The sequence below is a fragment of the Triturus cristatus genome, chromosome 4_2, assembly GCF_964204655.1.
Source record: "Triturus cristatus chromosome 4_2, aTriCri1.1, whole genome shotgun sequence".
Taxonomy (NCBI): domain Eukaryota; kingdom Metazoa; phylum Chordata; class Amphibia; order Caudata; family Salamandridae; genus Triturus; species Triturus cristatus.
In genome coordinates this window covers 589,843,078-589,865,857 of record NC_140586.1, presented here as the reverse complement: position 1 = coordinate 589,865,857, position 22,780 = coordinate 589,843,078, and the positions used below count along the sequence as shown (strand labels likewise).

At 48.3% G+C, this 22,780-nt stretch overlaps 1 protein-coding gene across 3 annotated transcripts in view; it reads left to right on the top strand.

Annotated features, from left to right (window-relative positions):
* Positions 1-22,780, top strand: part of RNPC3 (RNA binding region (RNP1, RRM) containing 3) — a 343,990-nt gene that overhangs the window by 26,553 nt on the left and 294,657 nt on the right. The gene's annotated exons all lie outside the window — the stretch shown is intronic.

The following is a 22,780-nucleotide window of genomic DNA, read 5'->3' as shown; positions in this document are numbered from 1 at the left end:
GTAAATATATCAATCAGGGATAGCCATTTTAACCATATTTAAAGGGCAGCATAGGCACTTTACTTCAATGTAGTGGGAGTAAACGAGCACAGAGTTTTAAGTCAGTAAAAATAGGGTCCAGAGAAAGCCGAGAAATCTGGGGTGACAATGCAGGAAAGGCAGATTTGCTACATTAACTCAAATATTGGTTGGACAGCATGCTGTGTAAGGAAGAACGTTATTGTTTTTTTTCCATGTTTTGAGCCACAACATTAATTGCAATGGCTCAACCTCTTGGGAAAATTCCCAGCCAAATTAATTTTTGCATTCTAGTGCCCCCCCTCCCCCTTTTCCTCCTATTTATTATACAGTCACTTTGATCCAGGTTGAAGGCAGGTGATACAGAGTGTTTAAATGGCACCCTCATTATTAGACAGCACTTTTCTATTGGACCATATCAGGTAGCTAACTAACTCAGAATATCAGGCCTGGGGTTCCGTGTGTAAAAAGCAACCCATTCACCATATCAAAACCCCGTTCTTTCCCTAGCCACCACATGGAAGGTAAGTCAATTCAGAGAGTCAAATCATGTTCAGTAGCACCATACCATCATTGTGTCAGAAAACCGGCTCATCTCTTTTAGCAAGTAAACTGTAACATGGTGCAGTACGTAGATGTCAAGTGGTCCAACGTAATGTGTGATTATTTATGGCCAGGTCTCCCTTTTATAAGAAACAAAAGGATCCACCCTCAGACTGATGTACAACCGTGTCCTCCCAGACTACGTGCGTTTCCTACAGTGGTGGAAAGCACACAGCTTTGTTTAAATACCCCTCACACACCAAAAGGACCCTTGGTGTCATGCTTCATCATAGGGGTCTTCCCGCCCCGCTGTGGGACGGGGCGGGCTACGACCTACGGCTACGCGGGAGCACTGTTTGTGAAAAACAAGACTATGTGTTGTGTAGAAATGTGTGTGGAAGGGTCAGGAGTGAGTGAAAGAGGGATTTTAAATTGAAAAATACCTGGCTCTATGGACTAAAATACTTTAATATTCCTCTGAGCTGGTATTGTTAAAAGTGGGGAATAGGTTGGATGTCCACATGTTTCGAGGCCCTCCCCTGGCTTCTTCATCAGGACCAAAAAGATCCCTTCTACACTCACGATATAATACAAAGAAATGTCAACAAAATACCCAAAAATTGTATATATACATGTAGTTACTACTACGTGGTGAGCATGCCAAATAACCATGCACAATGTACAATACCCCAATAGGTATACTACTAGATGTCAAGTGGTCCAACGTAATGTGTGATTTATGGCCAGGTCTACCATTTAGACAGAGGCACCTGCATAACTCTCAACTCGTGACTGCTTTAATAAGGGTCGTCTAGCATGGAAACTCTGACTACAACTGTATTGCACTAGCTCAATATTGTAGGTGGAGTTTACTTTCTTTTAGGCATTAAAATGAATTTAGGGCAAGAGTCAGTTGAAAACAATGTATCCCTGTTATCTGTCAGAACTTGTAGTCTGATTCACTAAAAAAGTAGTAAATCTGCACACACACAAGGGCTCCCTGTGGCTGCACATCTACTACTTTTAGCAGTTCACAGGTATTCCTCCTAGTGTCATGTGACCTTTTTCATATTTGTATTTCCACAATGCAGAGTTGTACGCACAGAGCACGGTAACATTCAGAGTAGTCTTTGGTATTGTTGTAAGGTTTTTAGGCCCATCAACTTTATAGGTGTTATTTCTCAAACGTCCCCCTGCCAGATTTATAACACTCTCTTGGCCCTCCGATGGATCTTGCTTAGTGCAGAGAGGGGTTGGATATATAGGGGTCCCATCAATCATCCAACGAGGACCAGGAATTGGATAAGTGAACTTTAAACTAGAAATCAGACTCCTATAAATTACCCTCAAAACGATGCTATAGAGATAAAAAATTATCGCAGAAAGCCCAAATGGCCTGAAGAATCCTAGGCGAGCCAGAATTGTACACACTAAGAGTTCAGTCAAGGCTATACAGAATAACAGCATTAGTATTTGATGTTCTGAAATCTCTCTAATATGATCTCCTCTAGTCATCAGTCCTAAATTATGAATGCGCATTCAATTAAAGAGAGACAATCCTGATAACTGAGTCGTTATGACGATTTAGTTTAGTTAATCAGAATTTAAGGTATACAAGTGCATCAATAACTCCAATATAAAGACAGTTTAGTAGGATTCTATTATGACATTGAAATAGGATGCCAAAGCTCAAGGGTTCAGGAAGGGATATGAAACATGCCAGTTCAAGCAGTTGCCCAGAAACGAAGAGATCACTCTGTGCACAGCGTATGCATCAGTACGTAAAGCAAGCCAGGTGTGTCCGCATTGGGCAAAACAAGTTTTGCCAAGGAATAGCCAAGCGCTCATCTGTCACCCATGTCATCCAGGCAGGATATCGGGTTCCAACCACAACAACGAAGACAACAGCAACAGCTAATTGTCCGTTAATTCGAGCAATATTATATTCTTGGAGTTCCTGGGTGGCACCTCCTGGAATCTCCTTATCTGGTCAGACCACTGAGTCCATTGGTCAGTTCGTATGAGATGAGTGTTGGGCGACCTACAGAAGACACAAATTGTGGAAAAAAGGTGTTACGCAGTCCTTAAGAAATCCAGTGTGTGAATCGTTGGAACAATGCTCCTTTAGCAAAATACACAGGCGAGGTCAAGAGGACAGTTTCCCAAGCATCTGGTTAAGACTTTAACAATCTTGCAGCAAAGTATCTTGTATAGTATAGGAGAAATCAGGAAAGACACTGTTTCATACTATCTTGTTTTATTGAGGAATTCTCTCACAAGCAGTAGATTCATGAAGCCAAGAAACTTCACATTACAGTTAGGTCCACGTTAAATCAAGCTAATTTAACTAGGAATATATATTTTATTATTTTATTTATTTATTTTATTTTAGTGTTTTATAGAGCGCGAACTTGACCCGTGAGGGTATCAGAGCGCTTTACAAGATATACAGAGGTGTACAAACAATGTCTAAAGTGCAGAAATATACAGAACTATACAAAAAGGATGGCGGGGGGCAGGGATGTAGGGAACATAGGGGAAAAGGGGGATACAAATGTATGATTGCAATCCTAGTTAAAGTCGGTAAAAACATAGGCCCCACATATTCTCTGTGGGGAGAGTTGGTGATCTGGGGAAGAAGCGATACTTAGATTCATCAGGATTGAGGTCAGGCATGGCAGGCATTAGACAAGGAATTTACCCATGAGGAAGGTTTTGGCCTCCTTCTTGAAACGTGCTAGAGAAGGGATTCTTCAGATGGCGGGAGGGAAAGAGTTCCAGATTCTTGGTGCTGCCCCAGTGAACGCCCTATTGTAGGTTCTTTTTTTCTGAAAAGATAAGCAGGGGAGTTTGTGTATAGAGCCTTGTGTGTAATGCATGCCAGTTTCAACTGAATTCTGGCCTCTAGAGGGAGCCAGTTCAGCGCTTTCATATGTGGAGAGATGTGGTCGAATTTCCTGGTGCCGGTGAGTAGTCTGGCGGCCGCGTTGAGGCAGGCTTTTAAGGGTGCTAGGGAGATCTTGGGTAGACCAGTGAGGGTGGAACAACCATATTCCAGTCTGGGGATGACTAGTGCTTGAACTGCCATTTTTAAGTCAGGAGCATCCATGAAAAGTTTCAGCTGCCATAGGTAGCTCAGGCTCTAGCTGCTTTAGCCATCGAGTTGATGTGGTCTCGCATGTTCAGGTTACAGTCTAGGATTATGCCCAGGGATTTGGCAGAGTCCACAATGGCCGGCGGGCAGTTTAGGGCTGTGATGGCCTTGATCCACATCTGAATCTCAGGGTTGGCTTTAGAAGGGGAGATTAGGAGAAATTCGGTTTTCTTTGCGTTGAGTTTGAGTTGGTTAGCGGCTAGCCATTGGTCAGTCAGTTTCAGGGTCTTGTTCAGGGAGAGGATCTCCTCGAGCGAAGAGATATTGATGTATATTTGGGTATCGTCCGCGTACATATGGTAGATGTTGTCGGTACGAAGAACTTCGGTGAGTGGCTCTAAGTAAAGATTAAAGAGGGTGGGGGACAGTGTTGAGCCTTGGGGGACTCCAACCGTGACCGGGGTGGGAGCTGAAAGGTTGCCGTTAATGAGAAATCTCTGAGATCGGTTATGGAGGAAGGACCTGAACCATTCTAGGACCACACCATCCAGACCCATCCTTAGATTGAGGCGTTGGAGTAGTTTATCATGGTTGACCGTGTCGAAGGCGGAGGATAGATCTAAGAGGATTAAAAGGCAGGTTTTGCCTTGGTCTAGGGCTTGGAGGGCATCGTCCACGTTGTGGAGCATAGTAGTTTCAGTGCTATGCCCTGGTCTGAATCCAGATTGGAAGTCATCAAGTAGGTGGAAGTTATTGATGTGCTGACTCAGTTGTTGTTGTACACACTTCTCCAGTACTTTGGTTAATAGCGGGATATTGAAGATAGGTGTGAAATTGTCAGGGGAGGTTGGATCCAGTGATGTTTTTTTTAAAATATGGAGGACTTGGCCGCCTTTCAAGGGGTCCGGAATCGAGCCCTGCTGGAGAGAGGCGTTTATTATTGCAGTCCAGCAAGGAGCAAAAGACTGGGAGGCAGCAGTGAGGCAGTTGGAAGGTAGCGGGTCATTAAAGTGGTTGTTTGGGTTTAGGGTAGAGAGGATTTTGGAGATGGAGTCTTCGTCATAATATTCAAAGTCAGTCCAGCGGGCTTGGTTTTTAGGTGAGGCCAGAGGGGGTGGAGCGGGGAAAGGGGGCAGGTCCGGAAGGGGTTGAGAGTAGGTGGCAGTACTGAGTTCGATTCCTAAAGCCGTGGTTTTATCAGCAAAGAAAGAGGAGCATTCCTCTGACGATATTAGAGATTTAGGGGATTCTTTCGGTGTTTTAGCCAGTTTATTAGATTGGTGTTTGACCAGCTCAAGGAGCTTACGGGGTCTATTCTTGGCGTTCCCCAATTCCGATCTGAAATATTCTTTTTTTGAATTGAGGATGTGCTTGTTGTAGGAGTTTCTCGCCTGGCGGAGAAGTTTTAGATGCGTAGCAGAGAGGTGTTGTCTCCAGTTTCTTTCATATTGCCGTAGGGATCTCCTCTCCATGTTGAGGGAACCTTGACTTGTGTTCTTTTTAGCTTTAGAGGGCAAGGCCGTCCAGAATGATTGATATAGTTGACGAGTAATGCTCATTTACGTCGCTGACCGTGGTTATGTGCGAGGGGTGGGTAGGTCAGATTTGCAGCGAGCCTTCAGTTTCAGAAGGTCGAGGTTCTTAGTGTCTCTGGTCCAGCGTTTGGGAATCACCGGTTGCAGTGTCTTAGTCTTGCGGGTCCCAGGTAAAATGAAGGAGATGGAGTGGTGGTCAGACCAGTCACATGGGTCTATGGAGATACGCTTGACTGAGGATTCCTCAGAAATGATCCAGTCAAGGATGGCCCCTTTTGAGTGAGTTGGCAGTGAGCAGGCTTGATTCAGGGCTTGGTCAGTTAGGAGGTCTTTGATAGCGTTGACGTAGGGATCTTTAGTGTCAATCCAGTGCAGGTTGAGATCACCCAGGAAAATCTCTTTGGCATTGGAGGAAATCTTAGTTGTGATGATTTCCAAGAGGTGATCGGTAAAAGTCGTTGGAGCCTGGTGGGTGGTAAAAAATGTGCAAGTTGCAGAGATGCAGTAAGTTGCTGCAAATAGAGAGTGCGAGGTATTCGCAGGAGTCAGTGGTGTCCGCCAAGAGTTCAGTGACAAGGAGGGAGGATCGGTAGATGCAGGCAATGCCTCCTCCTTTCCTTTTGGAATGTCTGTCCAGTGTGGCGATATTGTAGTTGGGAGAGACTAATAAGTCCAGGCAAGGGGAGGAGTATTCATTGAGCCAAGATTCTGTTAGGATAGCTAGGTCTAAGTTTTTGTTCAGGATGAGGTCAGCAATATCAGCGGCATGATTGACTGCTGAACGGCAATTGATTAAGAGACCAGATAAGGGCGGGTTTAGGGGGGTGTCATGGGTCTGGACGGTCAGGACTACAGGCGCGAGGTTGCTTTTCATCACACTTTTGTTATGGAGGGTAGGTGGCCTGTTGGGGTTGATGTTGACCGTGCTGATGGGGTGATCAGGGCTCGCGTCTAGTGGACAAGGGATGGCTTGGGCAGAGTTGTGGTCTCGGAGGATGGCTGGGATTTCGTTTCCTGTAAGGTCTAGAGGATTAGAAGTGGCGGTGGTAAGGGTGTAGGAGAGTGCGAGAGCTCGGGATTCCTCCTCTGGGAGGTGGCAGGGTTGTTTGCGCGGGCAAAGATGTCTCCGAGGTAGCGGGAGTGGATGCTTGGGAGGCTCGGTGATCGGTGGGGGGGGTATGGGGTGACTTGAGGTTAGCAAGGGAGAGCTCGGCCAGGTGAAGGAGGATCATAAGGTCCTGAATGGAGCTATGGATGCTCTGGGTTAGTTTAGTCGCTCTGGAGTGCAGAGTTTCTAGATCAATATGAGCTGGGGGTGCTAGCGGGCAAGGGGGCAAAGGTTCAGGAGCAGTCCAGGAGGCATGTAAGGGTGGAAGGGTAGATGGGTTGGTTTGAGCAGACTCCAGGGTCTTTGGAGTACCTAGCTCACTTTTGGTGGATGGCTGGCGGGGAGGAGGTTGGAGGTCTGGGGGCGGCTCTGCTGTAGTTGCCGGTGGGCGAGCTATAACGGTGAGGGTGATCAGTGTTGGGAGCCATAGGAGGGTTAGTTTGGACTGAGTCAGGGGTCAGTGAGAGTGTACCAGTAGGTGGGGGGTGCTGGGAGGGCAGGAATCAGGGGTGCAGGGGAGCATCCGTGATCGGGTCAGTAGGCATGCTGGGGGGGATGGGAAGAACTGCAGTGGAAGCCCTGGGGTGGGGGGTGGGTGTGCGAGTGGCTGGGCTCAATTGGCTGGCAGGACAGTGGGTATTGGTGCAGGTGTTAGTCACCCTATTTGTGTCGTGCACATGATTTCGGAGGAGGATGAAAAGGTCTGCGAATTTATTAGAATTATTATGCATACATTCATAGAAATACAAAGACATTGTGATTCTAGTTTAACTAGGCACTTGAAATCATTTAGTATGGTTACAAATAAGGTGTCAGTATGACAGACTTCTATTTGTTTTCGAATGTACTAACATGTAAATAAATTTAAAATGTTAATGAATTTAAATTGTTGTGGGTGCACTTCATTAGTACATCTATGAAATACAATCTATGAAAGTTTCATGAAAGCTTAATTAGGAAGGTGTGACACATACTTTTCTTTTGTCATTTTGTTGTACACGTTTACACACAAAGGATTCTTCATCATATTAACCCCTTCAGCGCGGCGTGGATTTCCGCACTGTGCTGAAGGTTCGGTGCGCGGGCGGGGCCAAGACGGAGCCGTTCCGTCATGCGCACAGCGCAACCGACGCGCATGACTGAACCGCTCCGTCATGCGCATCGAAAGGGTTAAGGTTAAATCTCGATGATTAACTAGTTTTCATTAGTTGTACACACATATGAATGATATTAAAATATGATTTGAGATAAACTCCATAATGTGGGAGTTCACCATTTACACATTTTCTAGCACGTTTATACAATATAGTTAGTTTCTTTAATAAATCACAATCTATATTATTTATACAAATGATGTTGTCTAAACTACACTTTTTCTGCATGCTTTTACGATGCAGTAACTAAAATTATTTTGGTTCCGGCATCTTTTTTATAATGTGTAGATGGTGCACGTTTACTAATTTTCTCTCAGTGTCATAATCGGTTTTCTCAGGTCTCTAAAATTTCCACCCCAACAGTATGATGGTCAGCTCACTCCATGCCGTTTTGGACATTGTTTCTAATCCTGTACCTTTAGCCGTCAAATAATTACTATGTTTTGTAGACTAACTATGCAAATAAAAACAAACCAACACTACAGCTCCACATCCTTCCCAAATATTGTGGAATTTTTAATATTTTCAGTTTCTAGATTGACATCCTTGGGCAAAATGCAAGGAATTCTTGACTCGAACAGGGAGAGCAGAAGCCTGTGATTCTCATGAACAAAGGGTGAGGCTGAAAGTTTAAAGGTCAGGCAGAGATCGGGTTAAAATAATTCAGTTGATTGTACATGTTAGTTATTCCACTGTTGTGCAGCAATAAAAACCTAAAAATGCCCTATTACATGCCTGTATTATGGAAGCGAACTCCCCTGGAAATAAAATTGTCAAGATTATTGATGAATTAAAAATCTCGGGGATGCCCAAAATCAGGGCACTCCTGAAATCAACTTTGGTGCCAGCCAAGGACCACAAGGCCCATTCTCCACTCTGCATTTTGTACAGAAGGCGACGGGGGCTTCAAATAAGCCGGCCCTTTAAAATGTGCTGCTTACTCCTGTTGCGCTGTAAGGGCCCAGCACCCATCTGAGGCTGGGCTGGGCCACTCCTCTTGCCTTTTTAGTGGTGACTTCTTTTTTAAGAAGTTGATTCTGGTCCTCATGGGTAAGAGAAAATATGTTATTGCCTCGAGGAAAGGACTGCACCGCTTTCTCCTCAATTGCCAACTCTTTGACAAGTGCAGTGGGGGCAGTTAAAGAAATTGATAATCTTGAGGAGAGACTCAATGCTACTCAGCATGTGGTGTCTGAGGCAATAGTCTGTACATGAGTTGCCTGCTGCTGGCCCTAGCCTGGACATAAATACTGCAGAGAAAGCCAGGGTGTATAGAAACAATCCTGCATTTCTTACAAATTCCCGGCTATTAACACAACGGCTTCCCCTTCTTTATCTAGTTCCTCTTCAGAGAAAAAAAGCTCTCCATTCCACACTCCAGAGAATCAACATAGTGACAAATCTGAATTGCCCCACTAACTCAGTGTGTGGGTCAATCAAGCACATTTGATAGGTAAGACTTAAGTTTATTAAAAAGATCACCGTGTGAGAAGTTGGATAGTTGCCTATCTTCACTGGAGGATTCAATAAGGGAACTGTTTTATTCTGTGTTCTTAAAACTTAACAGACTCAAAGATTTGACAAAGGTTGCATATAACATTCAGAAAGAGATCGAAATGAATAAATATTCTGGCAGGTCTGATTGTGGGAAATTGGGGAATATATCTTTATCTGGGGAATAAAGAGTGTGTGGCACTGCTGTTTCAAAATGTAACATGACGCCTGCATTTCTAAGGCAGCTTTATACAAATGCTACAGCAAAGGTCTATTTTGTCCCGAATGTTGAGTGCTCACAGTCCTTCGGGCAGAAGTGTTAGGCAGGTCTCTGTCCTTTCTCTTCACAATGTATGTAAATGAAGTACATAGGTTTTTAGTCATCAATGGTAAGGATATGCCACAGATAGGTGCCTGACCAATTCTGGTCCTCCTGTGTTGTGTGTTGATTGCGAGAGCGAGGTCTTCAGAAACTGTAAAATCCTTTCATACTCTTCATGGATCAATTGCATCTTGAATACATTTTAAGTAAATCCTTCACTATGACTTGTGGTTCTGGTATTGTGAATGTTCATTCTTATTCAGTTTATGATGCACAGATAGGTAAGAAACACACTAAGAAACAGGCATTTTTGTATTTGAAGATCTAATTTGACTCAAGTGGTGTTTGGGTGCAGCAGCTAGATGGTATTGAAATCCCTTATGGGGATGACTACTTTATATAGGCGTACGTGTGTTTCTGTGGCTAACTACGGAGCGGGCCTGTGGGGGCATACCAACATTTAGAAATTGGTCTGAAAATGCTTTCATGAGGAGGATGCTTGCTGTCCACAAGCTGCTCGACACACATTTTCCACTTAGAACTGGGCATGACTTACTTAGATAATATAATTAGACTGGGCCCGCTCCTTTTTGACATTTGGTATGGACTATCTTTAATAATGACATTCTTGGTGATTGTTTATCTCTTGATCACACTCTTTGTATCCATTGTAAGGTTACATCAAAAAGCTGTGTGAGAGTTTAGAGAAACCTCAGTTTTTCAATAATCCTGATAGTATTAAAGTCGTTACTAATGCAAATATTAAGTTATTTGCCAAGTTTTTTATGATGAGGTTACTTCACATTCGTTAACGTTATTTAAGGACAGTGTACAACCGTACTTGGAAGTGGCAAGGTTTTCACCTCAACACTTTTTGATCTCTTTTCCTAAGCCTGGCAAAATGGTCTAGGGACCTACCTCGCTGTCCATGCAAAAGCTGTTGTATTCAGTGCCGTCTTAATTTTTTGTTTTTTGTAAATATTATAAAGTTCAGAGGACGCGCTACTTGAGACCACTTCTTAATGAGCTTATTTCGCTCAATGTATACCTGTACAATTTTGTTTTTCCCAGCCGCTATATACATTTGACATCTGTTTGCTATGGTTAACTATGTGGAACAGGCAATTAAAAATAGGAAACGGTTACATGCAAACTTTTATTTATTGTGTATTGTATTAATAATTTGTTTTTATGCTGGAAAGCTAGTGTAAATGTACTTTCACAATTTTATTGTGATAGTATCTTTTATGGTTTTATTTTAAACTGAATAAAGATCATGATTGACTGAAGATCTCTGCTAGTTGTGTAATCACTATTATACCATCACAACAACTGTGACCAACTTAGTTTTCTTACAGGCAAAATTTAATTTGAAAATATTTCAGAAGTATCTTTCTTTCCTTTAATACTAATTCTGAACGATCAACAACATTTATTAAAAAACATCTATTACCTTGCTAGAATTTGAACCCATCTCCTTAGACTTCTGTACCACACAGTTCAATGTAAGAAATAGTTAATATGGCGCTGTTGAAGTACCCACAAATTGGCAATATTAATACTTGAAAGAATGCAGTGTTGAGAAGTATCAATCTCTTGCATGGAGAATTTGAGGTACTCGTAGACCAAAAAAAGACATTCATCGTCTTCTGCTGAAGAAAGTAAATTTGGGTCCTGCTGGCCTCTCTCATTTCACACTGATATCTAATTTCCATTTGCCTGTTAAACTCTTGGAAAGGGCTTTTGTGACTCCTCAATAAACTTAAACCATATGCTGCGTGTAGTGGTTTGCTTGATTGCAATCAAAAAAGATTCAGACAACAACAATCAGCATGTTTATCATCAATGATAAATGCATGGAACAGCATCATCACCTTATTGGACATGTCAGAATTAAGGAACTCCACTGGTCACTTAGTATTGGTTTGTCATCTGTCAAGCAATAGAGTTGGATGCACAGTATTAAAGTGGAGTCCCTTTATTCTATCAAACCATACCCGATCTGTTAACCTTCAACTGTGAAGAGCTTTCTTTGCTCCATTACAAAGCAATCTTTCACAGAGTCAATATTGTGCTTGTTTCTTAACTTTACTATAATTTAAAGGCTGAACCTTCAAGACAAGCATGTACACTTATACTGATAATGCATGCCAATCTTTCTCCCAGGCCTTTGCTGCTTTTAAACTCGGTTTATGTTTACTGGACGTAAATTGCTGGATGCAAGTAAACAAATCCAAACTCAATGCCTCCGAGGTCTTCCCAGTGGTGGGACATCAAACAACAATATGTGGTACGATATACCATGGCCCCTTGTGTTGTACCAAACGTGTTTGTTCACAGACAATTCTAATTTGACCCTTAATCGGTCTGAGTTGCCCAAGTTGTCTTCCTTTATTTTCCTTTAAGAGATCCTTTGTCTCTACATTAGGCTTTCAAAGATTCTTCCAAAAGAAGCTTATTGTTTATAGGACAACTAGGACCTTGTCAATAGTGAGACCCCCCCCCCCCCTCCCTCACATTTGCATACTAAAGATTCAGTGTAGTCTAGGTAGGTGGATTTGGTATTGTTGCTCTATCTCGATTGAATACCCATCCTGTGTTAGATCCCGCCTGTCTACAATGAGACTCGGTTCAGGAAGCGCTTGAAAACATACTGTTGAAGTAATGGGTATTGATTCAAGGGCCCTTTTATGTGTGAGAGCATTCCCCATAACTAAAGTGCTACTACTTTGACGTTTTATGTGTTTTAGATAAATATGATATGAAAATACTGGGTTTTACATTATTTTGGAGGAGTGTGTTTAGGGTTGTTGTTTTAGTTAAATGTGTTTTGGAGAACAATAACAGACTGAAATGAAATGTAAAAGATACATGTAAATGCATCTCTTAAAAAAAAAAAAAGAGAATGCTTTGACCAAGATGAGGGTTTTAAAGCATGCAAGTAGAAAGAAACTCATGTTAGAGCGAAGAATAATTGAGGTAACAGTTGGATGTTTATAACATAATTTTGGTTACGTTAACTGCCAGACAGCTGGGGCAGCATAGGTAGAACCAGTGCCTCCCAGACATTGCTGTCTGCCAAATTGAACAAGCATTTGCAATGCAATAGGTCTCGCATTTACACAAGTTTGAGCTATTGGCATTGTAAATGACATTGCCTTTTATTTATGTTTTGGTTTTTAAAACATAAATAAAAGACATTGTAATTTACAATGCCAATAGCTTCAACTTGCGTAAATGAGAGACCTATTGCATTTCCAATGCTTGTTTCATCCCAGCTACCTGGCGCTGCCCTGCATGGGAATTCCTACCTGGAGAATGACAGTGCTGTCCAGAACTGCCCTTCCTTCCTGACTTCAGTGACCTTGCATGCTCTCCACTTTTACCCTTACTTTATCAGTACCACAAAATTAGTACTTCAAGGTTATTTTTTGCCCAAATATTCTTCTGGGGGACAGTTCCATGGATTTACAACACAGTCAGTAAATCGATGCCAATACACCACAAGTCTTTGCTCATAGGCAGGACCACTGGAATAACGCAATATTGTGGCCACTGCTTTCTCGGAGTATTAACATATTTTCCACACTTGTCGCATGATTCAGATCTTCTATGTCAGTTGCAAACATTGATTCTACCTCAGATGGCTCAAAAGAGGCTTTAAAAAGCATCAGCCGTGGTCCCCTGGGGGGGACAGATGCATTGCAAAGATTAACTGTCACCATTTAGTTGCTGACTGCTGTATTTGGGTATTAGAGTGCTGCTAATGAGGAGAAACGTTTGCCCAGACAATACTACTGTGTTGTAAAATGACAAAATAGCAAAATATTGCGACAGAATGTGCCATATAACCCTGCATCATTGCACCTCTTCTGTGTCAAATTACGTTTGTAACTCTCCTGTCCCGGCAGCACCTGTTCTGACATGGGTCTCTGGCTATACAACAGCTCTGCTGACCAGATTCTCTGGCTCTACAGCAGCTCTGCTGACCTGATTCTCTGGCTCTACAGCAGCTCTGCTGACCTGATTCTCTGGCTCTACAGCAGCTCTGCTGACCTGGTACTCTGGCTCTACAGCAGCTCTGCTGACCTGGTTCTCTGGCTCTGCAGCGGCTCTGCTGACCTGGTTCTCTGGCTCTGCAGCGGCTCTGCTGACCTGGTTATCTGACTCTACAGCAGCTCTGCTGACCTGGTTTTCTGACCCTTCAACAGCTCTGCTGACCTGGTTCTCTGGCCCTACAACAGCTCTGCTGACATGATTCTCTGGCACTAGAGCAGCTCTGCTGACCTGGTTCTCTGGCTCCAGAGCAGCTCTGCTGACCTGGTTCTCTGGCTCTACAATGGCTCTGCTGACCTGGTTCTCTGGCTCTACAGCAGCTCTGCTGACCTGGTTATCTGGCTCTAGAGTGGCTCTGATGACCTGGTCTCAGTCTCTACAGCAGCTTACTGACCTGGTTCTCAGGTTCTAGAGCTGGCCTGCTGGCCTAGTGTTCTGGCTCTAGAGCGGCACTGCTGACCTTGTTCTCTGGCTCTTGAGCAGCTCTGCTGACCTTGTTCTCTGGCTCTTGAGCAGCTCTGCTGACCTTGTTCTCTGGCTCTTGAGCAGCTCTGCTGACCTTGTTCTCTGGCTCTTGAGCAGCTCTGCTGACCTTGTTCTCTGGCTCTTGAGCAGCTCTGCTGACCTTGTTCTCTGGTTCTACAGCAGCTCTGCTGACCCAGTTCTCTGGCTCTAGAGCGGCTCTGCAGACCTGGTCCTCTTACTCTAGAGCAGGGGTACTCACAAACTTTCTGTCGGGGGCCAAAATTACAGTGTGGTTAGTGGCCGAGGGCCGCACTGGTAGGGGTGGAGTCAGTGGGGGCAGGATCAGTGGGGGGCGGAGCTAGAGTAAAAAAAAACCTTTCAAAACATCTGTGTCCCTCTCTCTCTGTCTCCCTCCCTCTCTGTCTCCCTCCCTCTCTGTCCCCCTCCCCCTCTCTCCCTCCCTCCCTCTCCTTCCCTCTCCGTCTCCCTCCGTCCTCCGTCTCCCTCTGTCCTCCGTCTCCCTCTGTCCTCCGTCTCCCTCTGTCCTCCGTCTCCCTCTGTCCTCCGTCTCCCTCTGTCCTCCGTCTCCCTCTGTCCTCCGTCTCCCTCTGTCCTCCGTCTCCCTCTGTCCTCCGTCTCCCTCTGTCCTCCGTCTCCCTCTGTCCTCCGTCTCCCTCTGTCCTCCGTCTCCCTCTGTCCTCCGTCTCCCTCTGTCCTCCGTCTCCCTCTGTCCTCCGTCTCCCTCTGTCCTCCGTCTCCCTCTGTCCTCCGTCTCCCTCTGTCCTCCGTCTCCCTCTGTCCTCCGTCTCCCTCTGTCCTCCGTCTCCCTCTGTCCTCCGTCTCCCTCTGTCCTCCGTCTCCCTCTGTCCTCCGTCTCCCTCTGTCCTCCGTCTCCCTCTGTCCTCCGTCTCCCTCTGTCCTCCGTCTCCCTCTGTCCTCCGTCTCTCTCCCTCTCCGTCTCTCTCCGTCTCCCTCCCTCTCCGTCTCCCTCCCTCTCCGTCTCCCTCTCTCTCCGTCTCCCTCTGTCCTCCGTCTCCCTCTGTCCTCCGTCTCCCTCTCCCTTCCGTCTCCCTCTGTCCTCCGTCTCTCTCCGTCTCCCTCCCTCTCCGTCTCCCTCTCTCTCCGTCTCCCTCCCTCTCCGTCTCCCTCTCTCTCCGTCTCCCTCCCTCTCCGTCTCCCTCTCCGTCTGTCTCTTTGCCTCTGTCTGTCTCTGCCTCTATCTGTCTGTCCCTGTCTCTGTCTATCTGTCTCTGTCTGTCCCTGTGTCTGTTAGTCTCTACATCTGTCTGTCTCTGTCTCTCCCTACTGCCCTCTGTCCCCTTACCGGACTCTCACACCCTGCTGTTCTCTTGTAATTCTTGGTCACCTCGCCCCCCCCTCCGCTTGTGTGGCAGCAGAGGCAGCTTCCCTTCCAGGGCACACACACAGCCCCACCCGAGTACTTCACAGGTCTTTAAGAGACCATTTGCATGATAACGAGGCTTTGTTGTATTTCACCTCTTAGCGCCCCAGCAGCTCCACTCGGACTATCCCTTGAATCCTGGGCCCCCACAGAGCAGAGTCTGTGTTTGCTGACACTGTTCACTGTTAAAAGAAACCACCGGTACGATCATACATGCCAACATTTCAGAAGAGCAAAGTGGGAGATTTAAAAAAAATAATCAAAAAAAAAAAATCGGGAGAGTGGGGCCTTGAATTGGGTTACTGTCATGTATGGGCATTGGAAGTGTGCTGCTGCAGGATTTGAAACGCAAAATGCACGTTTTTTTTCCCCCTTACCTTTCAGAAGCATTGAGCGCAGTGGCAGAGAGAGGGTGATGCAAGTGTTGTGCACTGGACTGGCAGGTTGCTGGCAGTGCATACAACCCCTCCTCCCCCCTCCCCCCCCTCTCCCCCCCCCCCCCCGCAGCCCGGCGGGCTGAAACAGCTTCCAGGTACACACACAGCCGCCCCCAAGTACTTCACGGGTCTTTAAAAGACCATTCGCTTGTTGATGAGGCCTTGATTTGCTTTTTCACCCTTTCTAGAGCCCCTGCATCGCCACTCTGATTATTGCTGGAAAAATTAGCACTCTACAGCGTAGAGTGCTAATTCTTCCAGCAATAATCAGAGTGGCGATGCAGGGGCTCTAGAAAAGGTGAAAAAGCAAATCAAAGCCTCATCAACAAGCGAATGGTTTTTTAAAGACCCGTGAAGTACTCGGTTTTTGCTAGCAGGAATCGGGAGGCGGGAGACTAGCCTTGAAATCGGTAGTCTCCCGCCTGAATCGGTAGGCTTTGCATGACTGGGTACGATGTCTGGAAGGTCCGCGGGCCGCCAAGAAAGGCTTGCCGGGCCGCTGGCGGCCCGCGGGCCGTACTATGAGTACCCCTGCTCTAGAGCAGCTCTGCAGACCTGGTTCTCTGGCTCTAGAGCGGCTCTGCAGACCTGGTCCTCTTACTCTAGAGCAGCTCTGCAGACCTGGTTCTCTGGCTCTGGAGCAGCTCTGCAGACCTGGTTCTCTGGCTCTGGAGCAGCTCTGCAGATCTGGTTCTCTGGCTCTAGAGCGACTCTACTGACCCAGTTCTCAGACTCCAGGGTGGCTCTTCTGAACTGGTTCTCTGGCTCTAGAGCGTGTCGGCTAGTCTGGTTCTGTTGCTGTACAGCAGCTCTGCTGACCTTGTTCTGTTGCTGTACAGCAGCTCTGCTGACCTGGTTCTATGGCTCTACAGCAGCTCTACTGACTTGATTCTCTGGCTCTAGAGCGGCTCTGCTGAACTGGTTCTCTGGCTCTAGAGCGTGTCTGCTGGTCTGGTTCTGTGGCTGTACAGCAGCTCTGCTGACCTGGTTCTGTGGCTCTACAGCAGCTCTGCTGACCTGACTCTAGGGCTCTACAACAGCTCTGCTGACTTGATACTCTGGCTCTAGAGCGGCTCTGCTGACGTGGTTCTCTGGCTCTACAGCAGATCTGCTGACCTTGGTCTCAGGCTCTACAACGGCTCTGCTGACCTTGGTCTCCGGCTCTACAACGGCTCTGCTGACCTTGGTCTCAGGCTCTACAGCAGCTCTGCTGACCTGGTTCTCTGGCTCTACAGCAGCTCAGCTAACCTAGTTCTCTGGCTCTACAGCAGCTCTGCTGACCTAGTTCTCTGGCTCTAGAGTAGTTCTGCTGACCTGGTTCTCTGGCTCTAGAGCGGCTCTGCTGACCTGGTTCTCTGGCTCTACTGCAGATCTGCTGACCTGGATCTCAGGCTCTACAACGGCTCTGCTGACCTTGGTCTCTGGCTCTACAGCAGATCTGCTGACCTGGATCACAGGCTCTACAACGGCTCTGCTGACCTGATTCTCTGCCTCTACAGCTTGACTGCTGACCTGGTTCTCTGGTTCTGCAGAGGCTCTGCTGACCTGGTTCTCTGGCTCTAGAGCGGCTCTGCTAACCTGGTTCTACAGCAGCTCTGCTCACCTGGTTCTCTGGCCCTACAGCAGCTCTGCTGACCTGGTTCTCTGGCCCTACAGCAGCTCTTCTGAAATGGTTCTCTGGCACTAGAGCAGCTCTGCTGACCTGTTTCTCTGGCTCTAGAGCCGCTCTGCTGACCTGGTTCTCTGGCTCTAGAGCGGCTCTACTGATCTGGTTCTCGGGCTCTACAGCAGCTTGCTGACCTGGTTCTCTGGTTCTAGAGCCGTTATGCTGGCCTGGTGTTCTGGCTCTAGAGCGGCTCTGCTGACCTTGTTCTCTGGCTCTTTAGCGGCTCTGCAGACCTGGTTCTCAGGCTCCTGAGCGGCTCTGCTGACCTGGTTCTCTGGCTCTAGAGCACGTCTGCTGATTTGGTTCTGTGGCTCTACAGCAGCTCTGCTGATCTGGTTCTATGGCTCTACAACGGCTCTGCTGACCTGTTTCTATAGCTCTACAGTAGCTCTGCTGACCCGGTTCTCTGTCTCTACAGTAGCTCTGCTGACCCAGTTCTCTAGCTCTAAAACAGCTCTGCTGACCCGGTTCTATGGCTCCACATGAGCTCTTTTGACCTGGTTCTCTGGCTCTAGAGCGGCTCTGCTGACCTGGTTCTCTGGCTCTACAGCGGCTCTGCTGACCTGGTTCTCTGGCTCTACAGCGGCGCTGCTGACCTGGTTCTCTGACTCTACAGCGGCTCTGCTTACCTGGTTCTCTGGCTCTAGAGCGGCTCTGCTGACCTGTTTCTCTGGCTCTAGAGCGGCCCTGCTGACCTGGTTCTCTGGCTCTAGAGGGGCTCTGCTGACCTGGCTCTAGAGCGGCTCTGCTAACCTGGTTCTCTGGGGCTACAGCAGCTCAGCTAACCTAGTTCTCTGGCTCTACAGCAGCTCTGCTGACCTAGTTCTCTGGCTCTAGAGTAGTTCTGCTGACCTGGTTCTCTGGCTCTAGAGCGGCTCTGCTGACCTGGTTCTCTGGCTCTACTGCAGATCTGCTGACCTGGATCTCAGGCTCTACAACGGCTCTGCTGACCTTGGTCTCTGGCTCTACAGCAGATCTGCTGACCTGGATCACAGGCTCTACAACGGCTCTGCTGACCTGATTCTCTGCCTCTACAGCTTGACTGCTGACCTGGTTCTCTGGTTCTGCAGAGGCTCTGCTGACCTGGTTCTCTGGCTCTAGAGCGGCTCTGCTAACCTGGTTCTACAGCAGCTCTGCTCACCTGGTTCTCTGGCCCTACAGCAGCTCTGCTGACCTGGTTCTCTGGCCCTACAGCAGCTCTTCTGAAATGGTTCTCTGGCACTAGAGCAGCTCTGCTGACCTGTTTCTCTGGCTCTAGAGCCGCTCTGCTGACCTGGTTCTCTGGCTCTAGAGCGGCTCTACTGATCTGGTTCTCGGGCTCTACAGCAGCTTGCTGACCTGGTTCTCTGGTTCTAGAGCCGTTATGCTGGCCTGGTGTTCTGGCTCTAGAGCGGCTCTGCTGACCTTGTTCTCTGGCTCTTTAGCGGCTCTGCAGACCTGGTTCTCAGGCTCCTGAGCGGCTCTGCTGACCTGGTTCTCTGGCTCTAGAGCACGTCTGCTGATTTGGTTCTGTGGCTCTACAGCAGCTCTGCTGATCTGGTTCTATGGCTCTACAACGGCTCTGCTGACCTGTTTCTATAGCTCTACAGTAGCTCTGCTGACCCGGTTCTCTGTCTCTACAGTAGCTCTGCTGACCCAGTTCTCTAGCTCTAAAACAGCTCTGCTGACCCGGTTCTATGGCTCCACATGAGCTCTTTTGACCTGGTTCTCTGGCTCTAGAGCGGCTCTGCTGACCTGGTTCTCTGGCTCTACAGCGGCTCTGCTGACCTGGTTCTCTGGCTCTACAGCGGCGCTGCTGACCTGGTTCTCTGACTCTACAGCGGCTCTGCTTACCTGGTTCTCTGGCTCTAGAGCGGCTCTGCTGACCTGTTTCTCTGGCTCTAGAGCGGCCCTGCTGACCTGGTTCTCTGGCTCTAGAGGGGCTCTGCTGACCTGGCTCTAGAGCGGCTCTGCTAACCTGGTTCTCTGGGGCTACAGCAGCACTGCTGACATGGTTCTCTGGCTCTACATCGGCTCTTCTGACCAGGTTCTCTGGCTCCAGAGCAGCTCTGCTGACCTGTTTCTCTGGCTCGAGAGCGGCTCTGCTGACCTGGTTCACTGGCTTTACAGCAGCTCTGCTGACCTGGATCTATGGCTCTATAGCAGCTCTGCTGACCTGGTTCTATAGCTCTACAGCAGCTCTGCTGACCTGGTTCTCTGGCTCCAGAGCAGCTCTGCTGACCTGGTTCTCTGGCTCTTGAGTGGCTCTGCTGACCTGGTTCTCTGGCTCTACAATGGCTCTGCTGACCTGGTTCTATGTCTCCACAGCAGCTTGCTGACCTGCTTCTCTGGCTCTACAGCAGCTTGATGACCTGCTTTTCCTGCTCTACAGAATCTCTGCTGACCTGGTTCTCTGGCTCTACAGCAGCTCTGCTGACCTGGTTCTCTGGTTCTACAACACATCTGCAGATCTGGTTCTCTGGCCCAGTTTTCTGGACATAGAGCAGCTCTGCTAACCTTGTTCTGTGGCTCTGGAGTGGCTCTGTTGGCCTGGCTCTCTGGCTCTAGAGCGGCTCTGCTGACCCGGTTCTCTGTCTCTACAGTGGCTTTGCTGACTCAGTTCACTAGCTCTAGAGCGGCTCTGCTGACCCGGTTCTATGGCTCCACAGCAGCTCTTTTGACCTGGTTCTCGGGCTCTAGAGCAGCTCTCCTGACCTGGTTTTCTGGCTCAACAGCAGCTCTGCTGACCTGGTTCTCTGGCTCTACAACAGCTTGCTGACCTGATTCTCTGGCTCTGAAACACATCTGCTGACTTGGTTTGCTGACCTGGTTCTCTGGCCCAGTTCTCTGGACATAGAGCAGCTCTGCTAACCTTGTTCTCTGGCTCTGGAGCGGCTCTGTTGGCCTGGTTCTCTGGCTCTAGAGCGGCTCTGCTGACCCGGTTCTATGGCTCCAGAGCAGCTCTTTTGACCTGGTTCTCTTGCTCTAGAGCAGCTCTGTTGACCTGGTTCTTGGGCTCTACAGCGGCTCTGCTGATCTGGTTCTCTGGCTCTACAGCGGCTCTGCTTACCTGGTTCTCTTGCTCTACAGCAGCTCTGCTGACCTGCTTCTCTGGCTCTAGAGCGGCTCTACTGACCTGGTTCTCTGGTTCTTGAGCGGCTCTACTGACCTGGTTCTCTGGTTCTTGAGCGGCTCTGCTGACCTGGTTCTCTGGCTCTATAGCGGCTCTGCTGACCTGGTTCTCTGGCTCTACAGCAGCTCTGCTGACCTGGTTCTCTGGCTCTACAACTGCTCTGCTGAAATGGTTTTCTGGCTCTACAGCAGCTCTGCTGACCTGGTTCTATGGCTCTACAACAGCTTGCTGACCTGGTTCTCTGGCTCTGAAACACCTCTGCTGACCTGGTTTGCTGACCTGGTTCTCTGGCCCAGTTCTCTGGACATAGAGCAGCTCTGCTAACCTTGTTCTCTGGCTCTGGAGTGGCTCTGCTGACGTGGTTCTCTGGCTCTACAGCAGATCTGCTGACCTTGGTCTCAGGCTCTACAACGGCTCTGCTGACCTTGGTCTCAGGCTCTACAACGGCTCTGCTGACCTTGGTCTCAGGCTCTACAGCAGCTCTGCTGACCTGGTTCTCTGGCTCTACAGCAGCTCAGCTAACCTAGTTCTCTGGCTCTACAGCAGCTCTGCTGACCTGGTTCTCTGGCTCTAGAGCGGCTCTGCTGACCTGGTTCTCTGGCTCTACTGCAGATCTGCTGACCTGGATCTCAGGCTCTACAACGGCTCTGCTGACCTTGGTCTCTGGCTCTACAGCAGATCTGCTGACCTGGATCTCAGGCTCTACAACGGCTCTGCTGACCTGATTCTCTGCCTCTACAGCTTGACTGCTGACCTGGTTCTCTGGTTCTGCAGAGGCTCTGCTGGCCTGGTTCTCTGGCTCTAGAGCAGCTCTGCTAACCTGGTTCTACAGCAGCTCTGCTCACCTGGTTCTCTGGCCCTACAGCAGCTCTGCTGACCTGGTTCTCTGGCCCTACAGCAGCTCTTCTGAAATGGTTCTCTGGCACTAGAGCAGCTCTGCTGACCTGGTTCTCTGGCTCTAGAGCAGCTTTGCTGACCTGGTTCTCTAGCTCTAAAACAGCTCTGCTGACCCGGTTCTATGGCTCCACAGCAGCTCTTTTGACCTGGTTCTCTGGCTCTAGAGCGGCTCTGTTGACCTGGGTCTCTGGCTCTACAGCGGCTCTGCTGACCTGGTTCTCTGGCTCTACAGCGGCGCTGCTGACCTGGTTCTCTGACTCTACAGCGGCTCTGCTTACCTGGTTCTCTGGCTCTAGAGCGGCTCTGCTGACCTGTTTCTCTGGCTCTAGAGCGGCCCTGCTGACCTGGTTCTCTGGCTCTAGAGGGGCTCTGCTGACCTGGCTCTAGAGCGGCTCTGCTGACCTGGTTCTCTGGGGCTACAGCAGCACTGCTGACATGGTTCTCTGGCTCTACAGCGGCTCTTCTGACCAGGTTCTCTGGCTCCAGAGCAGCTCTGCTGACCTGGTTCGCTGGCTCTACAACAGCTCTGCTGACCTGTTTCTCTGGCTCGAGAGCGGCTCTGCTGACCTGGTTCACTGGCTTTACAGCAGCTCTGCTGACCTGGATCTATGGCTCTATAGCAGCTTTGCTGACCTGGTTCTAAAGCTTTACTACAGCTCTGCTGACCTGGTTCTATAGCTCTACAGCAGCTCTGCTGACCTGGTTCTCTGGCTCCAGAGCAGCTCTGCTGACCTGGTTCTCTGGCTCTTGAGTGGCTCTGCTGACCTGGTTCTCTGGCTCTACAATGGCTCTGCTGACCTGGTTCTATGTCTCCACAGCAGCTTGCTGACCTGCTTCTCTGGCTCTACAGCAGCTTGATGACCTGCTTTTCCTGCTCTACAGAATCTCTGCTGACCTGGTTCTCTGGCTCTACAGCAGCTCTGCTGACCTGGTTCTCTGGTTCTACAACACATCTGCAGATCTGGTTCTCTGGCCCAGTTTTCTGGACATAGAGCAGCTCTGCTAACCTTGTTCTGTGGCTCTGGAGTGGCTCTGTTGGCCTGGCTCTCTGGCTCTAGAGCGGCTCTGCTGACCCGGTTCTCTGTCTCTACAGTGGCTTTGCTGACTCAGTTCACTAGCTCTAGAGCGGCTCTGCTGACCCGGTTCTATCGCTCCACAGCAGCTCTTTTGACCTGGTTCTCGGGCTCTAGAGCAGCTCTCCTGACCTGGTTTTCTGGCTCTACAACAGCTTGCTGACCTGATTCTCTGGCTCGAAACACATCTGCTGACTTGGTTTGCTGACCTGGTTCTCTGGCCCAGTTCTCTGGACATAGAGCAGCTCTGCTAACCTTGTTCTCTGGCTCTGGAGCGGCTCTGTTGGCCTGGTTCTCTGGCTCTAGAGCGGCTCTGCTGACCCGGTTCTATGGCTCCAGAGCAGCTCTTTTGACCTGGTTCTCTTGCTCTAGAGCAGCTCTGGACCTGGTTCTTAGGCTCTACA